Source organism: Ascaphus truei, unplaced genomic scaffold, assembly GCF_040206685.1.
Source record: "Ascaphus truei isolate aAscTru1 unplaced genomic scaffold, aAscTru1.hap1 HAP1_SCAFFOLD_603, whole genome shotgun sequence".
NCBI classification, from domain to species: Eukaryota; Metazoa; Chordata; class Amphibia; order Anura; family Ascaphidae; genus Ascaphus; species Ascaphus truei.
In genome coordinates, this window is record NW_027456936.1 from 184,634 (window position 1) to 210,777 (window position 26,144).

General features: G+C 45.4%; 1 long non-coding RNA gene across 1 annotated transcript; it reads left to right on the forward strand.

Annotated features, from left to right (window-relative positions):
• Window positions 1-1,070: 1,070 nt before the first annotated feature.
• On the forward strand, window positions 1,071-17,099 carry LOC142485430 (uncharacterized). The gene is made up of 7 exons (XR_012798471.1): window positions 1,071-1,183; window positions 3,582-3,701; window positions 4,723-4,818; window positions 6,254-6,365; window positions 9,926-11,129; window positions 12,695-12,805; window positions 16,116-17,099. It is a non-coding gene; the product is annotated as an uncharacterized LOC142485430 (long non-coding RNA).
• Window positions 17,100-26,144: the final 9,045 nt, after the last annotated feature.

The following is a 26,144-nucleotide window of genomic DNA, read 5'->3' on the forward strand; positions in this document are numbered from 1 at the left end:
TGACTAACAAGGTCTATTTGTACATGACCTCTTCTGCTCTCATCCACCACCTCTCATTCCCCTCACCCCTGTCCTACTCGATACCTCAGCTTAATTGAACTCTCTCCTCTGACATCTACCCTTATCTCTAACCTCTCCTCACTTTCTGCTTAAACTAACTATCTTGTTAACTTTTACAATGCTATCATCTCCTCCTCCCTCCTCCTCCTTCCTCCTCCCTCCTCCATTATATATATACCCCTTCTAGGCTCTGACACACTCATCCCTCTAAGGCCATGATTATCATGGGCACATGCTTGGTCGTCCACAGTGCGTGCGAGCGATGCAGAGCCGCCTCGGACCTCAGTGCAGGGATTGCTGCATACCCCCAGCATCTGTCACCCACAAACAATACACACACTAATACTCCCCACAATACACACTATAATACCTCCTCAATACTAATCTCCCCAATAATATTATAGCTCCAAACACAATATACACAACACCCTTACACAAGATACACAATCTAGTACTCTCCTCTGCACCTCTACACACAATATAATACTCCCACACACACAATATACACACTACCCTCCTACCCCCATAAAATACAACCAATAATACACACACACTTTGTGGATGTTGGGACCAGCTCCCGGCATGCACCAGTGAAAGAGAGAGGCCCGCAGAAGCTCGGAAGAACTCCCTCCATCCGTGCCTTCCTCCGTTTCACATCTTCTCCCTGTCTCTCTCCCTCCCTTTCCTTGCATCTCCCTGCGTCTTTACGTATACCCAGTCAGTGACGGCTCTGGTCACGTGATGCCTTAATATGGGCTTATCCATATATGTTCATCCACGTCACTAATGTGATGCCCGCACTGTTGCGGAACTGGTACTTACGACGGGCACTTATTGTTTTATCAGTACTGCGTACCTGACTCTACCGGCCTACTTTCAACACTAGTACAATATGTGCTTCACTACGAGTGAGTGGGGAATATTGGCATCACACAGTCACTGTTGAATATGCCATTCAATCCATTTTGAAAATAGTAATGCAATGTGGTTTTGTTTTGTTTGCTTTTTGCAGTAATGAAGAATGGAAAAGTTATATTAAAATTAAATTGGAGGGGGACTAGATTCAGCATTTCATCATGAACTCTGCACTTGTGAGAATTTAACTTCTTGAATACCCTGACAGGTACACGCAACATTAAGACTATAATCTGCTGTGCAAGCTTTCGTGCTATACCTCCCCCTCAGGTTTTGATTTATACATTTGCTCCCTCAATTCATGTCCTCTAATATTTGAAAGCTCTCTCCTAGCATTTTCTCTTTACCACAGAACGTCATCCCAATGTAACCTCTCTCTTGTTCTTTCTGCTTGCTGTTTCCTCACTCCTCTGTTAAACTTTTCTAATTTCTCTAACTTCCACACTCCTGCTTTTATCCACATGTTCTCCTCTTTCCTTCCCCTACCTTTGCATGTGTCTACACACTGCACCATTTGTACAGACCTCTATTGCAGCTATTTCTGCACTGCTCAATGAAAAGCACTCTTTAATATCCTATTCTCTGTGCCCCCTCTCTCTGCGCCCCCTCTTTTGGCGCCTCCTCTCTCTGCGCCCCCTCTCTCTGCGCCTATCTGTCTCATTCTCTCTACGTCCCTCTCTCTCTACATAGAGCTATCTCTGTCTCTCTCTACACCTATCTCTGTGTCTCCTTCTATGTTTGCTGATGTGTGGGATATCTCTTATAATCTTGAACCTGCTCATATACACATCGGGCCTCCCTGCCTCTGCCTCCCTGCTAAGAGTGTTAACCTATCTAATGTAATCCACATTCCTTTCCTTACTTTTCTCTTCCCTTCTCCTATGCCATCTGGAATGTCCGTTCTCTGACTAACAAGGCTCTAGTTGTACATGACCTCTTCTGCTCTCATCATTCACAATCAGTCATTCCCCTCACCCCATCTTACCTGTCCCACTGATTTGCCTCTGCTTAATTAAACTCTCCTCTGACATCTACTCTAACCTCTCTGCTCTCTCTCTCTTTCCGCTTAAACTAACAATCTTATTAACTCTTACAATGCTATCCTCCTATCTATATGCCCCCTCTAGGCTCTGACACACTTGTCCCTCTAGCCCACACCCTTGGCTAAATTCCCAAACATGTTCATCACACTTCCACTCGCTGTTCTTAATGCCTATGAAGGAAATCACACAATTGATATTTGATTTTTCTACAGTAAAAATGTCTCCAGTCCTGTATAAAGCTGCTCTCTGGGGCCAAACCACACTACTTTTTTTTCACATTCATCAACACTCAAATTTAATTTACGCTGTCTTTTTTTCCCTGTATTTGACTCCCTCCACTAACCTTCTCCTCACACTTGCCATCCTTCCTTCACTTCTCCTCAAGCATTTGACTACTTCAGAGGCAAGGTGGATGCCACCCACAAGGAGATTCCTTCTGTCCCTTCCCCCTTCTCTCCTTCTACCTAATTCTCCTTCTGCATTTGACTCCTTTTCTTCTCTTACAGAGCTGGAAGCTAATCATCTTCTCTTCTCCCTCTACCACATGCCCTCTAGATCGTATCCCCTCACACCTTACTGCATCTCTTAGTCCCCACTCTCACCCACATCTTCAATTCCTCCCTATTCTCTGGCTCTTTACCCTCTTACTTTAAGCCTGTAGTGGTCACCCTTTTCTCAGAAACAACCTACACCCTATGTGCCTTACTAACTACCGCCCTGTATCCCTTCTGCTGTTTGTCTCCTAATTGCTAGAATGTCAACATTCTTAAATCACATTCCCTCCTGGATCCTTTACAACCTGCCTTTCGTACAGCTCGTTCTACAGACTGTGCTTAAAGCAAATTCCCAAGGTCACTTTTCCCTACTAATCCTACTTGATCTATCTGCTGCGTTTGATGCTCTCAATCACTCTCCTCCTTCATATTCTAAACTCTCTCTTGGTATCCGTAACACAGTTCTATCCTGGTTTTCATCATAACTTTCCTGTCACACATTCTCCATCTCTGTTGCTAACATGTCTTCGTCTTCTATTGATCTGTCTGTGGGTATACATCAGGGCTCTGTTCTGAGATCTCTCTTTCTCTCTACATACTATCATTTGGTGACCTCATCAACTCTTTGTGACAATCCTATAAATAACAAATACAAATATCAGGTCATGGGAATAAGTGATTTGGACATAAAAGTAACATTTCGGAAGTGTGGACAACTAATACATCTTGTAGATTGCCTTTACAGTGTGATGTCATTGATTCAGTAGATTGTGTGCAGACCAGGACTGCAGTACAGTGTCACTCACATGGATGACTTGCGTGGTAGAAGCTCAAGAACAAGGAAGTCAAACTCCAGTCCTCGAGGGCAGCAAACAGGCCAGGTTTTCAGGATATCCCTACTGAAAACCTGGCCTGTTTGGGACCCTCGAGGACTGGAGTTTGACATGCATGCTCTAGAAGGAGCACAGCTGTGGGTGGGAGGTGGATTTGCTTTGCATCAAATGGTTTGGAGCAAGGTTTATTGTATGTATTATCATAATAACAATGCAATGCTTAACTTTTATTTCAGGAGGGATGACTGCAGAACAGAAGTGAATATTGAAGCCATGTGTTCCTTTTCTTGCAAAAGAGAAAATTTGAAGGACAGTTGAAGAGAAGGAAAATTACTACACAGAGACAGATAAGCAATGTGTATATTTCTCATTTACCATTTAGTATTTGTCGTTTTATTGACTCCACACAATCCGGCTGCTACGGGTTTCACATTGAATATTTTCATCTCTACTCTACCCCTTCCTGTGATCTGAACCATGCAAGTTTTCGTTGATTCAATACATCATGAGTAGAGGGTGGCTACAGTATGAAGTAAAGACCCCAAGGACCACATCTACTACCATTCATAACAAGAACATGTGCAGTAGCGCACAGCTGCAGTTCTATGTGATTGTTATGAAAGATTGAGGTGGTTCAATTCTATGAATCTGGAGTGGGATGGATCCTGTTTGCATCATATGGTTTCATCTAGGCCAGTAGATTATATAACTCTCAGTACAGGTTACACATGGCATCAGTATTAGTGATTTAAAGAGGAGGAAAGCTTCAATGTGGAGAACAAAGCCAAGTAATGTTGAAGTTACTCCTTTTACCATTTACTTGGTCAGTCTGTACTGTCTACTCCCCACACAGCTGCTAAGGATCTTCCATTTTAAATACTTTCACCTCCTATTCTGCACTGCTTTGCTGCCCATTATTCAGAGATGCGTTCCAGTCATGTTTACCACTCTGAATCTCTCTGCAGTCATTGGTTCAGCACATCATGGGTAGAGCATGGCTACAGATACAGCAAGCTATTATTATTTTACCGGCTGATCATCCATAATATTGCATTAAAACATAGAATATCACTTAATTTCCAAAAGATTCAGTGATGCTGATAATGCAGAATCTCACAACATTTCCCATCATAATGCCATAATGCACCAGTGGGAGAAATAATCCTTGCTATATCTGTACATTGTGTGACGTATTACCTCCATGACCATTGAGAGCAAGTACATCTTCTGTATAGAGCGGCTGTGTTATGATGCAGTTATTGATCATCATTGACATAATCACAAGAATCTTATGCAAAGGGAAATTGTCCGCAGCGAAGTGAGATTTCAGCCCCCAAACGTCTGTAATATTAATGCAATGTCTTACTTTTGTTGCAGTGAACACTGAAGAGACGGATCTACTACAACACTGTACAGGATGAGCATACGCTACAAGCAGCAAAATGATCTTGCAGTTGACAGTATGTTGTTCTGGTAATGTGCACAATTATTATTTATGGGCTACACACCACAGTGCTGGACATATTCTGTTAACTTCAACTCTACTCCTAACATGGAGATGTCTTCCTGGTGTTACTGATTCAGTACATCATATGCACAGTGTGGTTATGATATGATGGATTGATTTAATGAACCCACCAACCAATGATGACATCTGCATCATCTTCTGTAAAGTGCAGCTACAGCATGATATTATCAGCATTTGGTGCGGTATAATCAGAGGTATCTATGTGCTTTTGTGCCTGTTTTAAGTCCTCCAGCTTAACGCCCCTACACCTCCCACTACACAGGCATACTTACTTATGCATACACTGACATCTGGCATACCTACACACACCCCAGGGCCACTTCCTTCCCCTGATGTCAGGGAGAGGATGGGCATGCAGAGTGCCTCCACGTTACTCTGGCCAACAGTCTTGGCCTACCTCCAGCATCTGTCACCCACAACATCTGTTCCCTCCTTGTAAAGTGCTGAACTATCTCACCTGGGTCAGTGCTATAGCTGATCACAGTGCCCGATCAGGATGTCACTGTGACAGGCAGCAGTGCAGATTGACCGGTCAATCAATGCAGTGCCGCAACATATGCACTAAATGAGATTTCCGTGCCCCCAGTCAGGTTACTCCCTGGGCAGTGACCCTGCTCACACCCTCCCCTAGTTCCACCTCTGATCACAATTATCTCTCTTGGAGAGTGTAGCAAATTGGAGTTGGGGGAATCTCACCTCTGCCATGCATGGTCACAATCTGGGCACAGGACCCAAATAGTGGGCAATGTGGCACTTCTTACAGTAGAGAATAAGTAACTTTATTCTTTACTTGTGTATTAAGGACCTTATTTGCATTAAATTCAGTCCACATGGGACCAAGACTTTCTGGCTTACTGAACAAAGTGGAATTGTTTCGTAGAGGGTGGAGAATTGTATTTTATCTGAAATTACCCCCTCTGCACAAAATACAAACAATTATACCCATACAAGTACCTTGTGGAAGTTGTTGCCCTCTATCTTCCTGTGGTCTCTCCCTGTTTCTCACCGTGCCTCCTCCCATTTCCTTGCACCTCTGCGTCTCCGCATATATCCCTATACTCAGAGCCGGCTCCGGTCAGTGACATGGGATGCCCAAATATGAGCATACCCATATATGGGCATCCATGCCACTGACCGGAGCCCGCTCTGTTGCGGATATGGAGAGAGACTGGGAGATTTACATCCCCTTATAATTCATATGGTGCATAGTACCGGCACGTATTGTTTTACCGGTACTGTGTACCTTCTTACTTTCACACTGGTACAGTATGTGCTGCAGTGGGACTGAGAGGGATATATTGGTAACACATAGTCATTGTTGGGGGAATTCAATCCATTTTGAAAATAGTAATGCATTGTTTTTTACTTTTTTTTTTGCAGTAATGAAGAATGAAAAAGTTCTGTTAAAATTGAATTGGACGTGAACTGGATTCAGCATTTCATCATCAACTCTGCACCAGTGTGAATTGACGTTCTTTAATGTTCTGACAAGGTACATGCAACATCTCTTCCTCTACCCCTACACCACCCTCTGCCTCTTGCCTCTCTCTCCACCTCCCTGCTAAGCGTATTAACCCATCTAATGTAATCCACATTCCTTGTCTCACTTTACTCTTCCCTTCTCACGTGCCCTCTGGAATGTCCACCACTTCTCATTCCCCTCACCCCTGTCCTACTCGATACCTCAGCTTAATTGAACTCTCTCCTCTGACATCTACCCTTATCTCTAACCTCTCCTCACTTTCTGCTTAAACTAACTATCTTGTTAACTCTTACAATGCTATCATCTCCTCCTCCCTCCTCCTCCATCATCTATATGCCCCTTCTAGGCTCTGACACACTCATCCCTCTAAGGCCGTGATTATCATGGGCACACGCTTGGTCGTCCACAGTGCGTGCGAGCGATGCAGGGCCTCCCCGTCGCCTCGGACCTCAGTGCAGGGATTGCTGGAGCGACAGGCATGCGCTAACTTTGCCTTCTGTTGCGTGCTTACTATAGACGCAGCCTAACCCATGCATTGGTTTAATTCACAAGCACGCTCTCATCACACTTCATCACATCACACTGCTGCTCTTAACACCTATGGAGGAAATCTCACAGTCTGATTTTCTACACTAAACCTTTGTCCTGTTCTGTAAAACTCTGCTCCTTTTTTTAAGGTCAAACACTACTTTTTCCTCACTCATCAACACTCCAATTTCATTCACACTGTCTTCTATGTATTTGAGTCCCACCACTGACTTTCTCCTCCCACTTAACATCCATCCTTTATTTCTCCTCAAGCCTTTGCTCACTTGAGGCAAGGTGGATGCCATCCACAAGTAGATTCGTTCTCTCCCTTCCCCCTCTCTCTTTTTCTATCTAGATCTCATTGCACTCTTGACTCCTTTTCTCCTGTCACAAAGCTGGAACCTGATCTTCTCTTCTCCCTCTACCACATGCCCTCTCAATCCTATATTCTCACTCTCACCCACATCTTCAATTCCTCCATATCCTTTGGCTCTTTCAACTCTTCCTTTTAAGCATGCAGTGGTCACCCCTATTCTCAAAAATAACCTTGACCTTGTGTGAATTTCTAACTATCGCCCTGTATCCGTCCTACCATTTGCCTCCTAATTGCTAGAACGTCTTGTGATCTCCCGTTTGATCAACATTCTTAAATCACATGCTCCTCTGGGCCCTTCACAATCTGCCTTTCCCAATGTAACCAATTATGTACATAAAGAAAATTCCCAAGGTCCATTTTACTTACTAATCCTGCTTGATCTCTCTTCTGCTTTTGATACTGTCAATCACTCTTCTCATTCATATTCTAAACTCTTTCTTCGTATCCGCAGCAAACTTATATCCTGGTTTTCATCATACTTCTCCATCACACATTCTCCATCTCTGTTGCTAACGTGTCTTTGTCTCCTGTTGTTTTGTCTGTTGGTATACCTCAGGACTCTGTTCTGGGACCTCTCTCACTACATACTATCACTAGTTGACCTTATCAACTATTTTGGCCCTTGATATCATCTCTATGCAGATGATACACACACCTATCCACCCTACCGTCACTCCTGCAATTTAGTTCCTAGTTTCGGGTCGCCTCCTGGCTATATCCTCCATGGATGACACTCTTCTGCCTTAAACCTAATGTCTAAAACTGAGCTCCTCATATTTCCCCCTAAATCTGGCCTAATATCACCTTTCTCCATCGCAGTAAACAGTACTACCATCATCCTGTCATGAAAGCACATTGCCTAGGAGTAACATTTGACTCTTCCCTTTCCATCTTCATTCACGACACTGGCTAAAGTTTGTCGATTCTTTCTCTGTAATATTTCCAAGATTTGCCCTTTTCTCTGTCAATCTACTGCTAAAACGCCAATGCATGCCCTTATCGTATGGGTTAACATACTGCTAACAGGGCTCCCTGCTTCACAACTTTCTCATTTGCAATCTATCCAAAACTCTGCTGCTTGAATAATTTCCCTTTCTCCCACAACAGTATCTGCTCATCTCCTCCTCCTCCTTAAATCCCTCTCCTTGCTTCCCATCAAGTTTCAGATCACCTACAAAGTTCTCCTCCTTACCTTTTTGTTAAGGTTCTCTATTAGTGGTGTACCGAGTACCCGGCGTTACCCAACACATTTCCAGCTACCCGGACATTACTCGAAACCGGCCACTGAGAAGTGGACTTGGCCGGGTAATACCCGGCGTCGGGTAATGTCAGGGCAGCTGGAAATAATCTTTTATACTTACCTTTCCTAAGACATCTAGGATCAGCAGCAGCAGTCCTCTGATGTTGGCAGCATCAGAGGTGTCTTCACCTGGCGGGGGGAGCTGCAGGAATCACTTCCACAGCACCGAAGCAGGTAAGCTGTGTCTGTGAGCCTGCAGCTCCCCCGCCGGCTGAAGACACCACAGATGCTGCCACCGTCACAGGACTGCTGCTGATCCTAGATGTCACCGCCACCCGGAAGGTAAGTGCCAAACCGTGTACCCGACCGGGTAGAACCTTTCATTTTGGCCGGGTACCCGTTACCCATTTTTTTATAGTTGAGGACCCAGTCCAACACTATTCTCTATTCATCTGCTCCTTCCTACATATCATCTTTGGTCTCGTTATGCCCTTCCTCGTCTCCTAAGCTCTACTAATAACTGTCTCCATTATACTTCTTACACCTCTACTGCGCACTCGCTCTCTTGCCTGAAACCCTTTCCCATCAATTTACCTGTGAAACTCACACACACTCAGTATATGCCAACATACCCTCTTCCACCCACATTTAAGATCAACCTTAAAATTCACAACTTAAATGAAGCATTTCAATAGCTTTTACTCGTTGCTACTGTCACTCATTCAGTCACTAACTATTGTTCCCAAGAAGTGCTTTATACTACAAGTACCCACCATTAAGGACAAGCATTGTCATCTACTGCACTTGTTCCCCCACCTGTTGTCTCTCTGTAAGTCTCCTTACATTTCTCTTAGATTGTAAACTACCCAGGACAGGGATTTACTTTCCTATTGTCTGTTTTTGTTTGTTGAACTTATTGTATAATAATTTCCTGTACTTTTTGGTCTCTCTTGTAAAGCGCTGAGTACACAATGGGTGGTATATAAATAGAGATATTTGCAGAGTCTAGAGACAAGGCACACGTGTATAGGTAGCTACAGTTTATCCGGGACCGTATGCATCCTTGAAGTGCCTGTCCCAGTTATTTTCTATTGATTGCAATGTAGGAGTGTCTGTCCTGTCTTATTTTTTTTATTATTATTATTATTATTATTATTATATATACAAAGATTGTTTCCTGTCGTTAGCATGACATTGTGTGACACAGTGTGATGTCATTGATTCAGTAGATTGTGTGCAGACCGGGACTGCAGTACAGTTTCACTGACATGAATAACTTGTGTGGTAGAAGCTCTAGAAGGAGCACAGCTGTGGGAGGGAGGTGGATTTGCTTTGTATCACATGGTTTGGAGCAAGGTTCATTGTATGTATCGTCAATAATAATTATAATAATAATAATGCAATGCTTAACTTTTTTATTTCAAGAGGAAAGACTGCAGAACAGAAGTGAATATTGAAGCCATGTGTTCATTTTCTTGCAAAATAGAAAATTGAAGGACAGTTGAAGAGGAGGAAAATGACTACACAGAGACAGATAAGCAATGTGTATATTTCTCATTTAGTATTTGTCGTTTTATTGACTCCAAAAAATCCGGCTGCTAAGGGTTTCGCATTGGACATATTCACCTCTACTCCACCCCTTCCTGTGATCTGTACCATGCAGATTTTTGTTGATTCAATACATCATGAATAGAGTGTGGCTACAGTATGAAGTACTGACCCAAGGACCACATCTACTACCATTCATAACAAGAACATGTGCAGTAGCGCACTGCTGCAGTTCTATGTTATTGCTATGAAAGGTTGAGGTGGTGCAATCATATGAATCTTGAGTGGGAGGGATCCTGTTTGCATCATTTAATTTGATCTAGGCCAGTAGAGTATATAACTCTCAGTACAGGTTACATATGGCATCAGTATTAGTGATTTAAAGAACAGAAAAACAGGAGTGGAGAACAAAACCAAGTAATGTTGAAGTTACTACTTTTTACTATTTACTTGGTCAGTCTGTACTGTCTACTCCCCACACAGCTGCTAAGGGTTTCCATTTGAGATACATTCACCTTCTACTCTGCACTACTGTGCTACCCTCTATTCAGAGATGAGTTCAAGTCATGTTTACCACTCTAAATCGCTCTGCAGTCATTGATTCAGCACATCATGGGTAGAGCATGGCTATAGATACAGCAAGCTTTATTTTACCCTAATATTGCATTAAAAAATAGAATATCACTCAGTTTCCTACAGATTTACTGATGCTGATAATGCAGAATCTCACCCTCCCATCATAATACACCAGAGGAAGAAATAATCCTTGCTATATATGTACATTGTGTGACATATTGCCTCCATGACCATTGATGGCAAATACATATTCTGTATAGAGCAGCTGTGTTATGATGTAGTTGTTATTGATCATCATTGAGATATAATCACAAGAATCTTATGCAAAGGGAAACTGTCATTAGCATAGTGGGATTTCAGCCCCCAAACTTCTGTAATATTAATGCAATGTCTTACTTTTATTGCAGTGAACACCGAAGAGACGGATCTACTACAACACTGCACAGGACAAGAGTATACACTACAAGCAGCAAAATGATCATGCAGTTGACAATATGTTGTTCTGGTAATGTGCACAATTATTATGTATGGGCTCCACACCACAGTGCTGGACATATTTTGTTAACTTCAACACTACCCCTACCATGGAGATGTCTTCCTGTGATTGGTGTTACTGATTCAGTACATCATATGCACAGTGTGGCTATTATATGATGGATTGATTTAATGAACCCACCAAACACTGATGACATCTGTATCATCTTCTGTAAAGTGCATCTACAGCAGGATATTATCAGCATTTGGGGTGATATAATCAGAGGCATCTATGTGCTTTTGTGCTGGGTAAAGTCCTCCAGCTGAACTGCCCCCCGCCCCCCACCCCCCTACACCTCCTGCACACAGGCAAACTTACTTACACACACAGCACACTTACTTATGCACACTGACACTTGGCATACCTACACACACACACCCCACAGCCACTGGCATGCATGCAGAGTCCTGGGCATGCAGGATGGGCATGCAGAGTACAGAATATCTCCACCTTGCTCTGGCCCGTACTCTTGGCCTACCCCCAGCATCTGTCACCCACAACCTCTGTTCCCTCCCTGTAAATTGCTGCACTAACACACCTTGGTCAGCGCTGCAACCGATCACAGCACCGGATCATGTCACTGTGATAGGAAGCAGTGCTAATTGACCGGTCAATCAATGCCACGTGGCAACATACGCACCAAAAGAGATTTCCATGCCCCCTGACAGGCTACTCCCTGGGCAGTGACCCTGCTCATCTTCCACCTCTGATCACAATATTCTCTCTTGGAGAGTGTAGCAAATTGGAGTTGGGGGAATTTCACCTCTGCAGTACATGTAGAGTCCTGTATGCAGAGTACAGAAAGTCTCCACCTTAGTCTGGCCCGTACTCTTGGCCTACCCACAGCATCTGTCACCCACAAATAATACATACACTAATACTCCCCACAATACACACTTTAATACCTCCTCAATAATAATCTCCCCAATAATATTATAGTCTTAAACACAATATACACAATACCCCCTAACACAAGATACCCAATCTAACACTCTCCTCTGCACCTCAACATAATATACACACTATAATACCCTACACACAATATAATACTCCCACACACACACAATATACACACTATCCTCCTACCGCCATAAAACACAACCAATAATACACACACACTTTGTGGATGTTGGGACCAGCTCCTTGCATGCACCAGTGAAAGAGAGAGGCCTGCCATCCGTGCCTCCCTCCGTTTCCCATCTTCTCCCTGTCTCTCTCCCTCCCTTTCTTTGCATCTCCCTGCATCTTTGCGTATACCCAGTCAGTGACGGCTCCGGTCACGTGATGCCTTAATATGGGCTTATCCATATATCTGTTGCAGAGATGGAGAGAGACCTGGAGATTTTACATTTCCTTATAATTCATATTGGTACTTAGTACGGGCACTTATTGTTTTATCAGTACTGGGTACCTGACCGTACTGGCCTACGAGTGAGAAGGCAATATTGGCATCACACAGTTACTGTTGAATATGTCATTCAATCCATTTTGAAAATAGTAATGCAATGTGGTTTTGTTTTGTTTGCTTTTTGCAGTAATGAAGAATGAAAAAGTTATATTAAAATTAAATTGGAGGGGAACTGGATTCAGCATTTCTTCATGAACTCTGCACTTGTGAGCATTGACCTTCTTGAGTGCCCTGACAGGTACACGCAACTTTAAGACTATAATCTTCATCAACTGCTGTGCAAGCTTTCGTGCTATACCTCCCCCTCCGGTTTTGATTTATACATTTGCTCTCTCAATTCATGTCCTCTAATATCTGGAGGCTCTCTCCTAGCATTTCTCTCTACCACAGCACGTCATCCCAATGTAACCTCTCTCTTGTTCTTTCTGTTTACTGTTTCCTCACTCCTCTGTAAAACTTTTCTAATTTCTCTAACTTCCACACTCCTGCTTTTATCCACATGTTCTATACACTTTCCTTCCCCTACCTTTGCATGTGTCTACACAAAGCACCATTTGTACAGACCTCTATTGCAGCTATTTCTGCACTGCTCAATGAAATGCACTCCTGCACATCCTATTCTCTTCCACCTTCCCTCATTCTCTACGCCCCCCTCTCAAAGCCCCCTCTCTCTATGTCTCCTCTCTCTACGCCTATCTGTCTCATTCTCTTGACGCCCTTCTCTCTCTACATATCCCTATCTCTGTCTCTCTCTACACCTATCTCTGTGTCTCCTTCTATGCTCGCTGATGTTGGGGGATATCTCTTATAATCTTGGACCGGCTCATATACACATCAGGCCTCCCTACTAAGAGTGTTAACCTATCTAATGTAATCCACATTCCTTTCCTTACTTTTCTCTTCCCTTCTCCTGTGCCCTCTGGAATGTCCACTCTTACTAACAAGGCTCTAGTTGTACATAACCTCTTCTGCTCTCATCAGTCACAATCAGTCATTCCCCTCACCGCATCTTACCTGTCCCACTGATTTGCCTCTGCTTAATTAAACTCTCCTCTGACATCTACTCTAACCTCTCTTCTCTCTTCTCTCTCTTTCTTTCTGCTTAAACTAACAATCTTATTAACTCTTACAATGCTATCCTCCTATCTATATGCCCCCTATAGGCTCTGACACACTCATCCCTCTAACCCACACCTTTGGCTAAATTCCCAAACACACTCATCACACTTCCACTCGCTGTTCTTAATACCTACGGAGGAAATCTCACACTTTGTTTGATTTTTCTACAGTAAAAATGTCTCCTGTCCTGTATAAAGCTGCTCTCTAGGGCTAAATACACTACTTTTTTCCACACTCATCAACACTCAAATTTAATTTACGCTGTTTTTTTTCTCTGTATTTGACTCCCTCCACTGACCTTCTCCTCCCACTTGCCATCCTTCCTTCACTTCTCCTCAAGCATTTGACTACTTCAGAGGCAAGGTGGATGCCACCCAAAAGGAGATTCCTTCTGTCCCTTCCCCCTTCTCTCCTTCTACCCAAATCTCCTTCTGCACTTGACTCCTTTTCTTCTCTTACAGAGCTGGAAGCTAATCATCTTCTATTCTCCCTCTATCACATGCCCTCTAGATCGTATCCCCTCACACCTTACTGCATCTCTTAGTCCCCACTCTCACCCACATCTTCAATTTCTCCCTATTCTCTGGATTTTTGCCCTCTTACTTTAAGCCTGTAGCGGTCACCCTTTTGTCAGAAACAAACTACACCCTATGTGCCTTACTAACTACCGCTCTGTATCCCTCATGCTGTTTGCCTTCTAATTGCTAGTGTCAACATTCTTAAATCACATGCCCTCCTGGATCCTTTACAACCTGCCTTTCGTACAGCACGTTCTACAGACTGTGCTTAAAGCTAATTCCCAAGGTTTTTCCCTACTAATCCTACTTGATCTATCGGCTGCGTTTGATGCTCTCAATCACTCTCCTCCTTCATATTCTAAACTCTCTCTTGGTATCAGTAACAAAGTTCTATCCTGGTTTTCATCATAACTTTCCTGTCACACATTCTCCATCTCTGTTGCTAACATGTCTTCGTCTTCTATTGATCTGTCTGTGGGTATACATCAGGGCTCTGTTCTGAGATCTCTCTTTCTCTCTACATACTATCATTTGGTGACTTCATCAATGCTTTTGGCCTTAGATATAATCTCTATGCGGATGATACACACAAATCTATCCACCCCTGTTCTCACTCCTGCAATCCAGTCCCTACTCTTGGGTTGTCTCCTGGCTATATGCTCATGGATGGCACTCCACTGCCTTAAACTTAATGTCTAACACTGGGCTCATATTATCCCCTTTCTCCATCACAGTAAACAGTACTACCATCTATCTTGTCATCAAACATGTTGCATAGGAGTAACATTTGGCTCTTCAATTCCATCTCCATTCACATGCACGGCTATGGGTAAAATGTGTTGCCTCTTTCTCTGTAATATTGCCAACATCTTCCCTTTCCCCTCTCAACCTACTGCTAAAACTCCAATGTATACTGTTATCCTATAGGTTATTTTAACATACTACTAACAGGCCTCCATGCTTCACAACTTTCTCCTATGCAAAACTCTGCTGCTTGAATTATCTCACTTTCTCCCACAACAGTCTCTGCTCATCTCCTTAAATCCCTGTCCTGGCATCCCATCAAGTTTTTGTATCACCTACAAAGTTCTCCTCCTTACCTTTTTGTTAAGGCTCTCCATTAATCTGCTCCTTCTTGCATATCATCTTTGATCTCTCGTTATGCCCTTGCTTGTCTCTTGCACTATAACCATAACTGTCTCCTGTAAACTTCTTTCACCTCTACTGTTCTCTCACTTGCCTGAAACCATTTTCCATCACTGCACCGTACATGTGAAACTTCCTCACACTCAGTATATGCCAACATAACCTCTTCCACCCACATGTAAGACCAATCTTAAAATTCACGACTTAAATCAAGCATTTAAAAAACTTTGACTCGTGGCTACTGTCCCACACCCACAGTCACTGCTAACAACTATTGTTCCCAAGATGTGCTTTCTACTAATTGTACCCACCATTAAGGACAAGCATTGTCATCTACTGCACTTCTTCCCCCAACTGCTGCCTCTCTTTAAGTCTTCTAACATTTCTATTAGATTGTAAAGTTCCCAGGGCAAGGATTTACTTTCCTATAATCTGTTTTTATTTGTCGCACTTATTTTTTAATTATTTTTCCCCTCTCCCCTAATGATATACATATAGGTTTTCCTGTCATTTGCATGACAGAGTTATTATGGTTAACTATTGCATCATGTAGACTGCCTTTTCAGTGTGATGTAATTGATTCAGTACTTTGTGTGCAGACTGTGACTGCAGTACAGTGTCACGAACATTAATGACTTGTGTGGTAGAAGCTCTAGAAGGAACACAGCTATGGGTGGGAGGTGGATTTACTTTGGATCACATGGTTTGGCGCAAGGTTCATTGTATGTATGATCATAACCATGCAATGCTTAACTTTTATTTCAGGAGGGAAGAACAGTGAATATTGAAGCCATGTGTTTCTTTTCTGTCAGAAGAGAAATTTTGAAAGACAGTTGAAGAGGAGGAAAATGACTACACAGAGACAGATAAGCAATGTGTATATTTCTCATTTAGTATTTGTCGTTTTGTTGACTCCACACAATCCAGCTGCTAAGGGTTTCGCATTGGACATATTCCCCTCTACTCTACCCTTCCTGTGATCTGTACCATGCAGGTTTTTGTTGATTCAATACATCATGAGTAGAGTGTGGCTGCTGTATGAAGTATTGACCCAAGGACCACATCTACTACCATTCATAACAAGAACATGTGCAGTAGCGCACTGCTGTAGTTCTATGTGTTTTATTAAAGGTTGAAGTGGTGCAATCATATGAATCTGGAGTGGGATGAATCCTGTTTGCATCATATGGTTTCATCTAGGCCAGTAGAGTATATCTCTCAGTACAGGTTACACATGGCATCAGTAGTAGTGATTTAAAGAACAGAAAAAACAAGAGAAACTTCAATGTTGATAACAAAGCCAAGTAATGTTGAAGATACTCCTTTAACTATTTATTTGATCAGTCTGTACTGTCTACTCCCCACACAGCTACTAAGTCTTCCATTTGAGATACATTCACCTCCTACTCTGCACTGCTGTTCTGTCCTCTATTCAGAGATGAGTTCCAGTCATGTTTACCACTCTGAATCACTCTGCAGTCATTGATTCAGCACATCATGGGTAGAGCATGGCTACAGATACAGTAAGCTTTATTTTACCGGCTGATCATCCATAATATTGCATTAAAACATAGAATATTACTCAGTTTCCAAAAGATTCAGTGATGCTAATAATGCAGAATCTTACAACACATCCCATCATAATGCACCAGAGGAAGAAATAATCCTTGCTACACTACCGACACGTTTTATTGAAGCACAGCTAGCACCGCAAGCCGGGGGATGCCCTGGCGTGCTAGCCGCACTCCCTCAGCGTGCCGCGCATCACCGATGCATGGTCACGCGTCATCGGGTGCCTGCGCCCCCTGCACGCGCGTCCAGGGCTCCCCGAGGGAGCACTGGTGTCCCGCGATGTGGGGGACAGCGGCAGGGGGTTCCGGGGGACCCGACGGACCCAGCAGCGGAAGGGAGAAAGCCCCGATCAGAGGGCGCTCCTCCGCTGCTTCGGCGTGCGCCCGGCACCCTCCGGCGCGCGCCAGGTTACTGCTGCGGCCAAGAACGGGCAAATGCTCGAATAAACTCGGCCGCAGCAGTATATCTGTACATTGTGTGACGTTTGGCCTCCATGACCATTGATAGCAAATACATATTTTGTATTGAGCGGCTGTGTTATGATGTAGTTGTTATTGATCATCATTGAGATATAATCACAAGAATCTTATGCAAAGGGAAAATGTCTGCAGCATAGTGGGATTTCAGCTCCCAAACTTCTGTAATATTAATGCAATGTCTTACTTTTATTGCAGTGAACACTGAAGAGACGGATCTACGACAACACTGCACAGGACAAGAGCAAACACTACAAGCAGCAAAATGATCTTGCAGTTGCAAGTATGTTCTGTAATGTGCACAATTATTATTTATGGGCTACACACCACAGTGCTGGACATATTCTGTTAACTTCTACCCCTACCATGGAGATGTCTTCCTGTGATTGATTCAGTACATCATATGCACAGTGTGGCTATGATATGATGGATGGATTTAATGAACCCACCACCCACTGACATCTGCATCATCTTCTGTAAAGTGCAGCAGGATATTATCAGCATTTGGGGTGGTATAATCTGGGGCATCTATGTGCTTTTGTGCCTGGATAAGTTCCTCCAGCTGAACCACCCCCCTATACCTGCCACACAGGCATACTTACAGAGCACACTTACTTATGCACACTGACACTTGGAATACACACACACACACACACACACACAGACACTGTCATGCATGCAGTGTCCTGTATGCAGAGTACAGAAAGTCTCCACCTTACTCTGGCCCGTACTCATGGCCTATCCCCAGCATCTGTCATCCACAACCTCTGTTCCCTCCCTGTAAAGTGCTGCACTAACACACCTGGGTCAGCGCTGCAGCTGATCACAGTGCCGGATCATGATGTCAATGGGATAGGCAGCAGAGCTGATTGACAAGTCAATCAATGCAGCTCCGCAATATATGCACCAAAAGAGATTTCTGTACCCCCTGTCAGGCTACTCCCTGGGCAGCGACCCTTCTCACCCCTCTCATTCCACCTCTGATCACAATAATCTCTCTTGGAGTGTGTAGCAAATTGGAGTTGGGGGAATCTCACCTCTGTAGTGCATGGTCACAATCTGGGCACTGTACCCAAATATTGGGCAATGTGGCACGTCTTACAGTAGAGAATAGAATAAGTAACTATATTCTTTACTTGTGTATTAAGGAACTTATTTGCAATAAAAATTCAGTCCACCTGGGACCAAGACTTTCTGGTTTTCTGAACAAAGTGGAATTGTTTTCCTATAATTTTATATTCTCTGAAATGTAACATCACAATAAAGTACTCCTATTTTTTTCCTTTGTGCTTTTTTATGGACTATTCCTTTATGTATTTCACTTAATGGGACTAATTACCTTACGATTAGATTTCACTTGTATTTTCTTGGGTTACTCTTTGGAATTTCTCTCTGTGTTCATTTATACTATCTTATTTAGAGCAGTCTTTGCCATTGGACCCCATTTCTTGCCAGAGAGATCTGTAACACAGAGTATTGAAGAGAGTACAGAACAGTGGTGAAGTAGATTTTTATGCTTCTAGGCAGCCTCCCTTCTCACCATGTATTCTGCCCCCGACGGTCTCTTGCACTGCTCCCTCCTACACCCACTCTCCTCACTCTTCCCTCCCCTCCCCGCTATCACTCAATGACCCCCTCTCATTCAATCCTGCTCCCTTACTCCCCCCTCACTCATTCTTCCTTCTGCACACACAATCCTCCCGAATATCACTCCCAAACAACACACACACTAATTCTCCCCACAATACACACTATAATACCTCCTTGTGACGATAGCTTCCACAGGCTTATTAATATTACACAAAAATAATTGGGTTTGAACTGAACGAGGCTTAAGATATAATAAATTGTATTTATTCCTTAGAATATAGGTGAACACAACAGATAATACAGTAACGAACAAGAAGTACACTTACTTAAGGGTTGGGGAATGAGAAGTATGATGTAGCATTTCTTTCAGCAGTGAGGAAATCATTCAGGTGATATCAGGTAACCATATCAGCAAACGAAGACAAAGGATATATGGGTGGACAGCAGTTTATAAACCATTCTCCTTCTATTCTTAACCTTAAGCACAGGGGATTGGTTTACAATTACCTCCAGCCACTCACTAACGTGGGAAAGCATTCTGACCCATGCCCCCCTGCTAGTTGGCACATGCGCAGTAGAACTCTGGGGGTCTCATTTCTGAAGCCCCACATTTACGTCAGGAATGCCAGACAGTCTACCATTTGGAGTTCTGGCAGGAAAACCTTTGTTGAAAGGTGTTAACTGGAACACTTAAGACCTGCCCTGGTTTGGGCTTCGGATAAACAGTGAGGGTGATAAAACTCTTTGAACAGCACTTAAATCCTAGACATAGCGGCGTCCCCAGGGCCATCTGCTACCTTATGGCCCAAAAGAATCTCTTCTGGGTCTTTGTCCATACCTTAAGATACACTATTAAGCATAAAACATAAACGTATTAAAATATCCGGTTCCGTTAGGTTTAGCAGGTCCAAACTTCCCAGTTCGCATTGCCAGAACTGGGACACCATATGGTCCAAAAAGCGACTTGCTACGACCTAAGAAACCGGAGTTACACCAATGCACATTAAATCATTTTAATACAAAAATCTCCATTGAAAAAGAAATCTCAGCTTTTCACTAAATCCCCATTGAAAACAACGGGCAGCTCCGCCATAGACTTTCAATGGTAAATCGCCGCCATTGAAGTCAATGGGGGTTTTCTGCCATTGAAGTTTATGGGAAAAGTCCCGAACTTCAAGGGGGTCCATACTCCGTCGGGTTGGTCCAAGCGGGTCAAGTATGGTTCTGCAGCGATGCCGGAGCAGTGGCTACAGATACCCCAAACCCTGATCCGCTGAACCCTCCGGAACCGGAGATATGGATTCCTAAAATTCAGCATTTCTCACTTAGTCATTTTTCTGAGCCGTTTCTGCCGCCGCCGGCAAAGCCTATGGCGCGACCCGCTCTATCTGGTTCGACCCTTATCGGGGGTCCAGGATTCGGGGACCCGGTGGTGGTCGAGTGGGGGGACGCTTAGGAACTAGGGGCAAAAAGAATTTTATCCCTAGGTGCCCTAAAACAGTTTATTTCCCCGCTAATTGACGTTGAACTTGACCCAGTGATTTTAGCTCTTTTGAAGGACATTGTATCCGCTTTGCGGTTTGCGGTCTGGACGGCAGCCAACTAGGTTACCTCGAGGCATCTCCATTGAAGTCAATGAGCCCATTGACTTTCAATGGGAAACCGCCGCTCTCCCTCTCGGACGCCACCTGCTGGTCACTACAGGAAACAGGACGAAAACAGCACAAATTCCTATTGAAATGCATTGAGCCCTAATGGCGGCCAATGGGGACCTGCAAAATGGTGCCCGAAAAGGCGGGAAACTTACACAAAGAGCTATAATCATTAAAGAGTTATTAACCCTTGTGCTCCCGGATGGATTCTAGTGTGTGTGTGATGCAAACACTGAGTAACCAGACATTACAATGGAACAGGGGAAAATACATTTACATGTCATAACAAGGGTTACATCACATTTCTGGACCTCAGCCCAGTTAACCCCTTGTCTCCCTGGTGCGGTCAGGGGTGGCCAAATGGGGTGCAACCCCTTTAATACCGAGCCACCCCCTCTCTCCCTCTACACCTCCCCTTCTTAATGCGTGTCCTGTGGCCCACTGGCCCTGACGGGGAGTGGGGCACTGCTGGCACCATTAATGAATTCAGTCTCAGAGGGATAGTCCTGGCGTGAAAGTCCATCAGCATTGCTGTTTTCACTACCCTTTTTGTGCTGAATGGTGAATTCAAATTCTTGCAAAGCCAAGCTCCATCTCAGCAGTTTGGCATTTTCCCCTGATACCCTCTGTAGCCAGCTCAGGGGATTGTGGTCGGTAATGACCGTGAAAGCCCTCCCATAGACATAGGGCTGGAGCTTTTTGAGTGCCCACACAATGGCCAAGCACTCCTTTTCAATGGTGGCATATGCCACCTCCCTGGGGAGCAGTTTGCGACTGAGATACACCACAGGGTGCTCTTTGCCGTCGTCCCCCACCTGGCTCAACACAGCCCCCACACCAAAGTCTGAGGCATCAGTCTGAATAAGAAAATGCTTGGTATAATCTGGGGCAGCCAGGATGGGGGCCTCAGCAAGCGCAGCTTTCAGTGCCTGGAAAGCAGTTTCACAGCAGGAGACCAGGTAATAAGCACAGGCAGTTGCTTCTTAGTCAGATCAGTCAGGGGTTTGGCCACGGCGCTGTACTGTGGGACAAATTTCCTGTAGTACCCTGCGGTGCCCAAAAAGGCCATGACCTGTTTCTTGGTTTTTGGAACAGGCCACTGAACTATGGCTTCTACCTTGGCTGGCTCTGGCTTGAAATGCCCTCCACCCACCCTGTGCCCTAAGTACAGGACTTCTGCCATACCTACCATACACTTAGTGGGTTTTAAGGTAAGCCCAGCCTCCCTGATTCTATCCAGCACCGCAGCTACATGTCCTATGTGGGATTCCCAGGAATTACTAAAGACAGCAATGTCATCTAAGTAAGCCCTGGCATAGCTCTGCATCCCTTCCAGTAACCTATTGACCAGGCGTTGGAAGGTAGCCGGGGCATTCTTCATCCCAAATGGCATCACCAAAAACTCATAGAGGCCACTTGGAGTGAAGAATGCTGACTTCTCCCTAGCCTCCAGGGTCAGGGGAATCTGCCAGTAGCCTTTGCTCAGATCCATGGTGGTCAGATACTTTGCCCCCGCGAGTTCATCTAGTAACTCATCCATGCGGGGCATGGGGTAAGCATCTGACACCGTCCCAGCGTTGAGCAACCGGTAGTCCACACAAAACCGGGTGGTTTTGTCCTTCTTAGGCACTAGGACTACTGGACTTGCCCAAGGGCTCTGGGACGGAGTAATTACCCCTAGGGTCAGCATCTCCTCAATCTCTCTCTCCATACTTGTCTTGACCTCTGCTGACACTCTATAAGCGTGCTTATGCAGAGGCTGCAGGTCCCCTGTGTGTACTGGGTGTTTGGTGAGATGTGTGGTCCCTGGCATGTCAGTGAAGAGGGCGCTATACTGAGCTAGCATGTCCCTGGCTTCTCCCTTCTGCCTAGCACTCAACTGTGCCCCGATCTCTACCTGCTCAACAGTGTTTCCTTGCTTTGCCTCCCCTAGGAGATCAGGCAGAGCATTGCTCGCCGGATCCTCCAGCAGTGGGCTACAAATGGCCATTACTGCTCCCATACTCGGTGCTCTGTATTCCTTTAACATATTAATGTGATATGTCTTGTGCCTCTCAGGCGCTACCTGTACAACATAGTTGCACTCATTCACCTTTCGGATAACCGGGTACGGTCCCGACCAGGCAGCCATCAGCTTGTTCTCCCGAGTGGGTTTGAGAACAAGCACCTGCTGTCCTGGGATGAATTCTCTGCTACGGCCTGCTGGTCATACCATTGCTTCTGCTTGGTCTGAGCAGCCCTGAGGTGGTCCTGGGCCACCCCCATAAGCATCTCTAACCGGTCTCTGAGATCTACTACATACTGGATCACTGAAGCATCAGTAGCAGTAGTCTCCCCCTCCCATCCCTCACGGAAGAGGTCCAGAGGTCCACGTACCCTGCGGCCATATAGTAGCTCGAAGGGGGAGAAGCCTGTAGATTCTTGCGGTACCTCTCGGTATGCAAACAGCAAGTGCTGCAGGTGAATCTCCCAGTCTTTCCCCTCCGCCTCTATAAAGGTCCGAAGCATCTGCTTCAGGGTACCATTAAACCTCTCACATAATCCGTTTGTTTGGGGATGGTAAGGGGAAGTGCGCTGGTGCTGTACACCGCAGGCATCCCAGAGACAATGTAACAGTTCACTCATGAACTGCGACCCCTGATCAGTTAGGATCTCACTAGGGAAACCTACCCTAGCAAAAATGTTCAGCAAAGCTGCTGCCACTGTCTTGGCACTTATGGTGCCCAGCGCTACCGCCTCAGGGTACCGGGTGGCAAAATCCACCACCGTGAGGATGTAGCACTTCCCTGACCTGCTAGGAATCATGAGGGGTCCTATCAGGTCCATCGCTACCTTCTGGAAGGGTTCCCCTATTATCGGTAGGGGTCTCAGGGGTGCCTTCACACGGTCGCCCGCCTTACCTACTCGCTGGCAGGCATCACAGGAGCGGCAGAAATCAGCCGCATCCCTGGATGCCCCCGGCCAGAAATAACGCTGCAATAACCGGGCTCGCGTTCTGGTGACCCCCTGATGTCCCGCTAACGGAATAGAGTGAGCTACCCGTAACAATTGCTGTCGGTACCCCTGGGGTACTACTAGCTGTCGCTTACCGGTCAATCCCTTCTCTATTCTCGGGTTCCCTTCTTCTCTGTATAGGAGTCCCTTATGCCATAGGCAGCGCTCAGTGCCCTCCCCTGCCTGAGATTCGGACGCCCGAAGTCTCACGCCGGCCAGGGTAGGGTCTGCCTTCACTGCCTCCCTAAACTGGGCTCCTAAATCTGCCCCCCCCCCAGTCATGTCATTGTCAGGGGAAGGGGACACGGTAAGGGGGAACAGTAAGTCAGCCTGTGGTTGCAACTGATCCTGGCTTACCTCCCTGGGCTCCTCTGTGCCCTCCGCTAACGTTGGTCCCAAAGGCTGGGGGACTGGGGTGGCCACCGCCGACATTGCCGCGGTCTGGCTCCGGGTAACCGCCGCCACTGCAGCGGGCTGGGGCACACGGTCGTAGGTGCAGGTCATCGGTCCCAGGTCATTGCCCAAAAGAATTTCAGCATCCAAACCTGGTAAAACCCCCACCTCCCGCACACCCTTGCCCACCCCCCAATCCAAAAAAATGCGGGCCACCTGCAGGAAACGTGGCTCTCCGTCAGCCACAGTGATCTGTATCCCAGGGCCTGGGATCAATTCCTCTGGCCGGACCATATCAGGTCGGACCAGGGTCACTGCAGCTCCTGAATCAAGTAAGCCAACTGCTTGCCGGTCACCGACTGTGACCGGGGTGAGATGCTTGCTCCTGCCGTCCGTCTGCTGCAGGTCTGCGCTGTGATGTCCTCCGCTCCTGGCTGTAGGCACTGAAGAAACCGGGGTAGGGTGACATGGGACGTCTCGCTGGGAGTTGTTTCCATGACCGGTCCTGGTTCTTTGGTGGAAGCCACCCGCACGCGGGCTACCGGCTTTGCAGCTGGGGTGCGTTGCCCTCGATAGGGTCCGTTGGAACGCAGGGGTTCCGGGCAATCTGGTCTGATGTGACCAGTGCTGTTGCAATTGTAGCACCGGCGCTCATGCCGGAGCTCTCCCGCCTTCTGTGACCCGCTGCCCGCAGGCGGCTTTTGGGTCCACTGGGGGGTACTCACAGCTTTCTTGGCCGGCGCCGGTGGGGTTACCGCTTTGGCTGGTACCTTGGTGGTCATCTGGGATCGGCTGACCACATAGTCATCTGCCATCCTCGCCGCCTCGGTGTAGGTCTTGGGCTTTTTATCATACACAAAAGCCCTCACCGCCGGCGGGCACTGCTGCATGAGCTGCTCCTGAAAGATGAGGTCCAGCAGGCGTTGGTAAGTCTTGGCCTCAGAGCCCTCCACCCAGTGTAACCCATACAAAGCCATGCGGGTCACATAAGTGACATAGGTCTCCTGAGGGTGCCTCTCCTCCATCCGGAACTTACCCCGGTAAGCTTCAGGGGTAAAACCATGCTGAAACAGCAAAAGTTCTTTCAGGTGGTCATAGTCATCAGCAAACTCCTCTGTAAGCGCCATCAAAGTCTGTTTAGCCAAGCTGGAGAGTAGCGGGTCCAGGCGTGCAACCCTATGCTGGGGAAGCACCCCGTACCGCCGGCACTGCGTTTCAAAGTTCCTTAGAAACATGTCAATCCGATCAGTGCCCTCCACATACTTGGTGAGACTGTGCTTGTCCAGTTGGAGTCCATCTCTGGGGGGTCGGACCGGGGGGCAATAAGCGGGTCTGTTCATTGCCATAGAGATAAACGTTAGGGTTAGGGTTAGGGTTATAGGGGAATACGAAAATTTAGGAATGTGACTCATTTGGGTACTAACCAATCAGAGAAGAGTTAGGGTTGAAAGTTAGGGTTGAAAGTTAGGGTTGAAAGTTAGGGTTAGGGTTAGGGTTATAGGGGAATACGAAAATTTAGGTATGTGACTCATTTGGGTACTAACCAATCAGAGAAGAGTTAGGGTTGAAAGTTAGGGTTGAAAGTTAGGGTTGAAAGTTAGGGTTGAAAGTTAGGATTATTTTTCTATTTTTGTTTGGCCCAGGGTTATAGGGGAATACGAAAATTTAGGTATGTGACTCATTTGGGTACTAACCAATCAGAGAAGAGTTAGGGTTGAAAGTTAGGGTTGAAAGTTAGGGTTGAAAGTTAGGGTTGACACTTAGGATTATTTTTCTATTTTTGTTTGGCCCAGGGTTATAGGGGAATACGAAAATTTAGGTATGTGACTCATTTGGGTACTAACCAATCAGAGAAGAGTTAGGGTTGAAAGTTAGGGTTGAAAGTTAGGGTTGAAAGTTAGGGTTGAAAGTTAGGGTTGACACTTAGGATTATTTTTCTATTTTTGTTTGGCCCAGGGTTATAGGGGAATACGAAAATTTAGGTATGTGACTCATTTGGGTACTAACCAATCAGAGAAGAGTTAGGGTTGAAAGTTAGGGTTGAAAGTTAGGGTTGAAAGTTAGGGTTGACATTTAGGATTATTTTTCTATTTTTGTTTGGCCCAGGGTTATAGGGG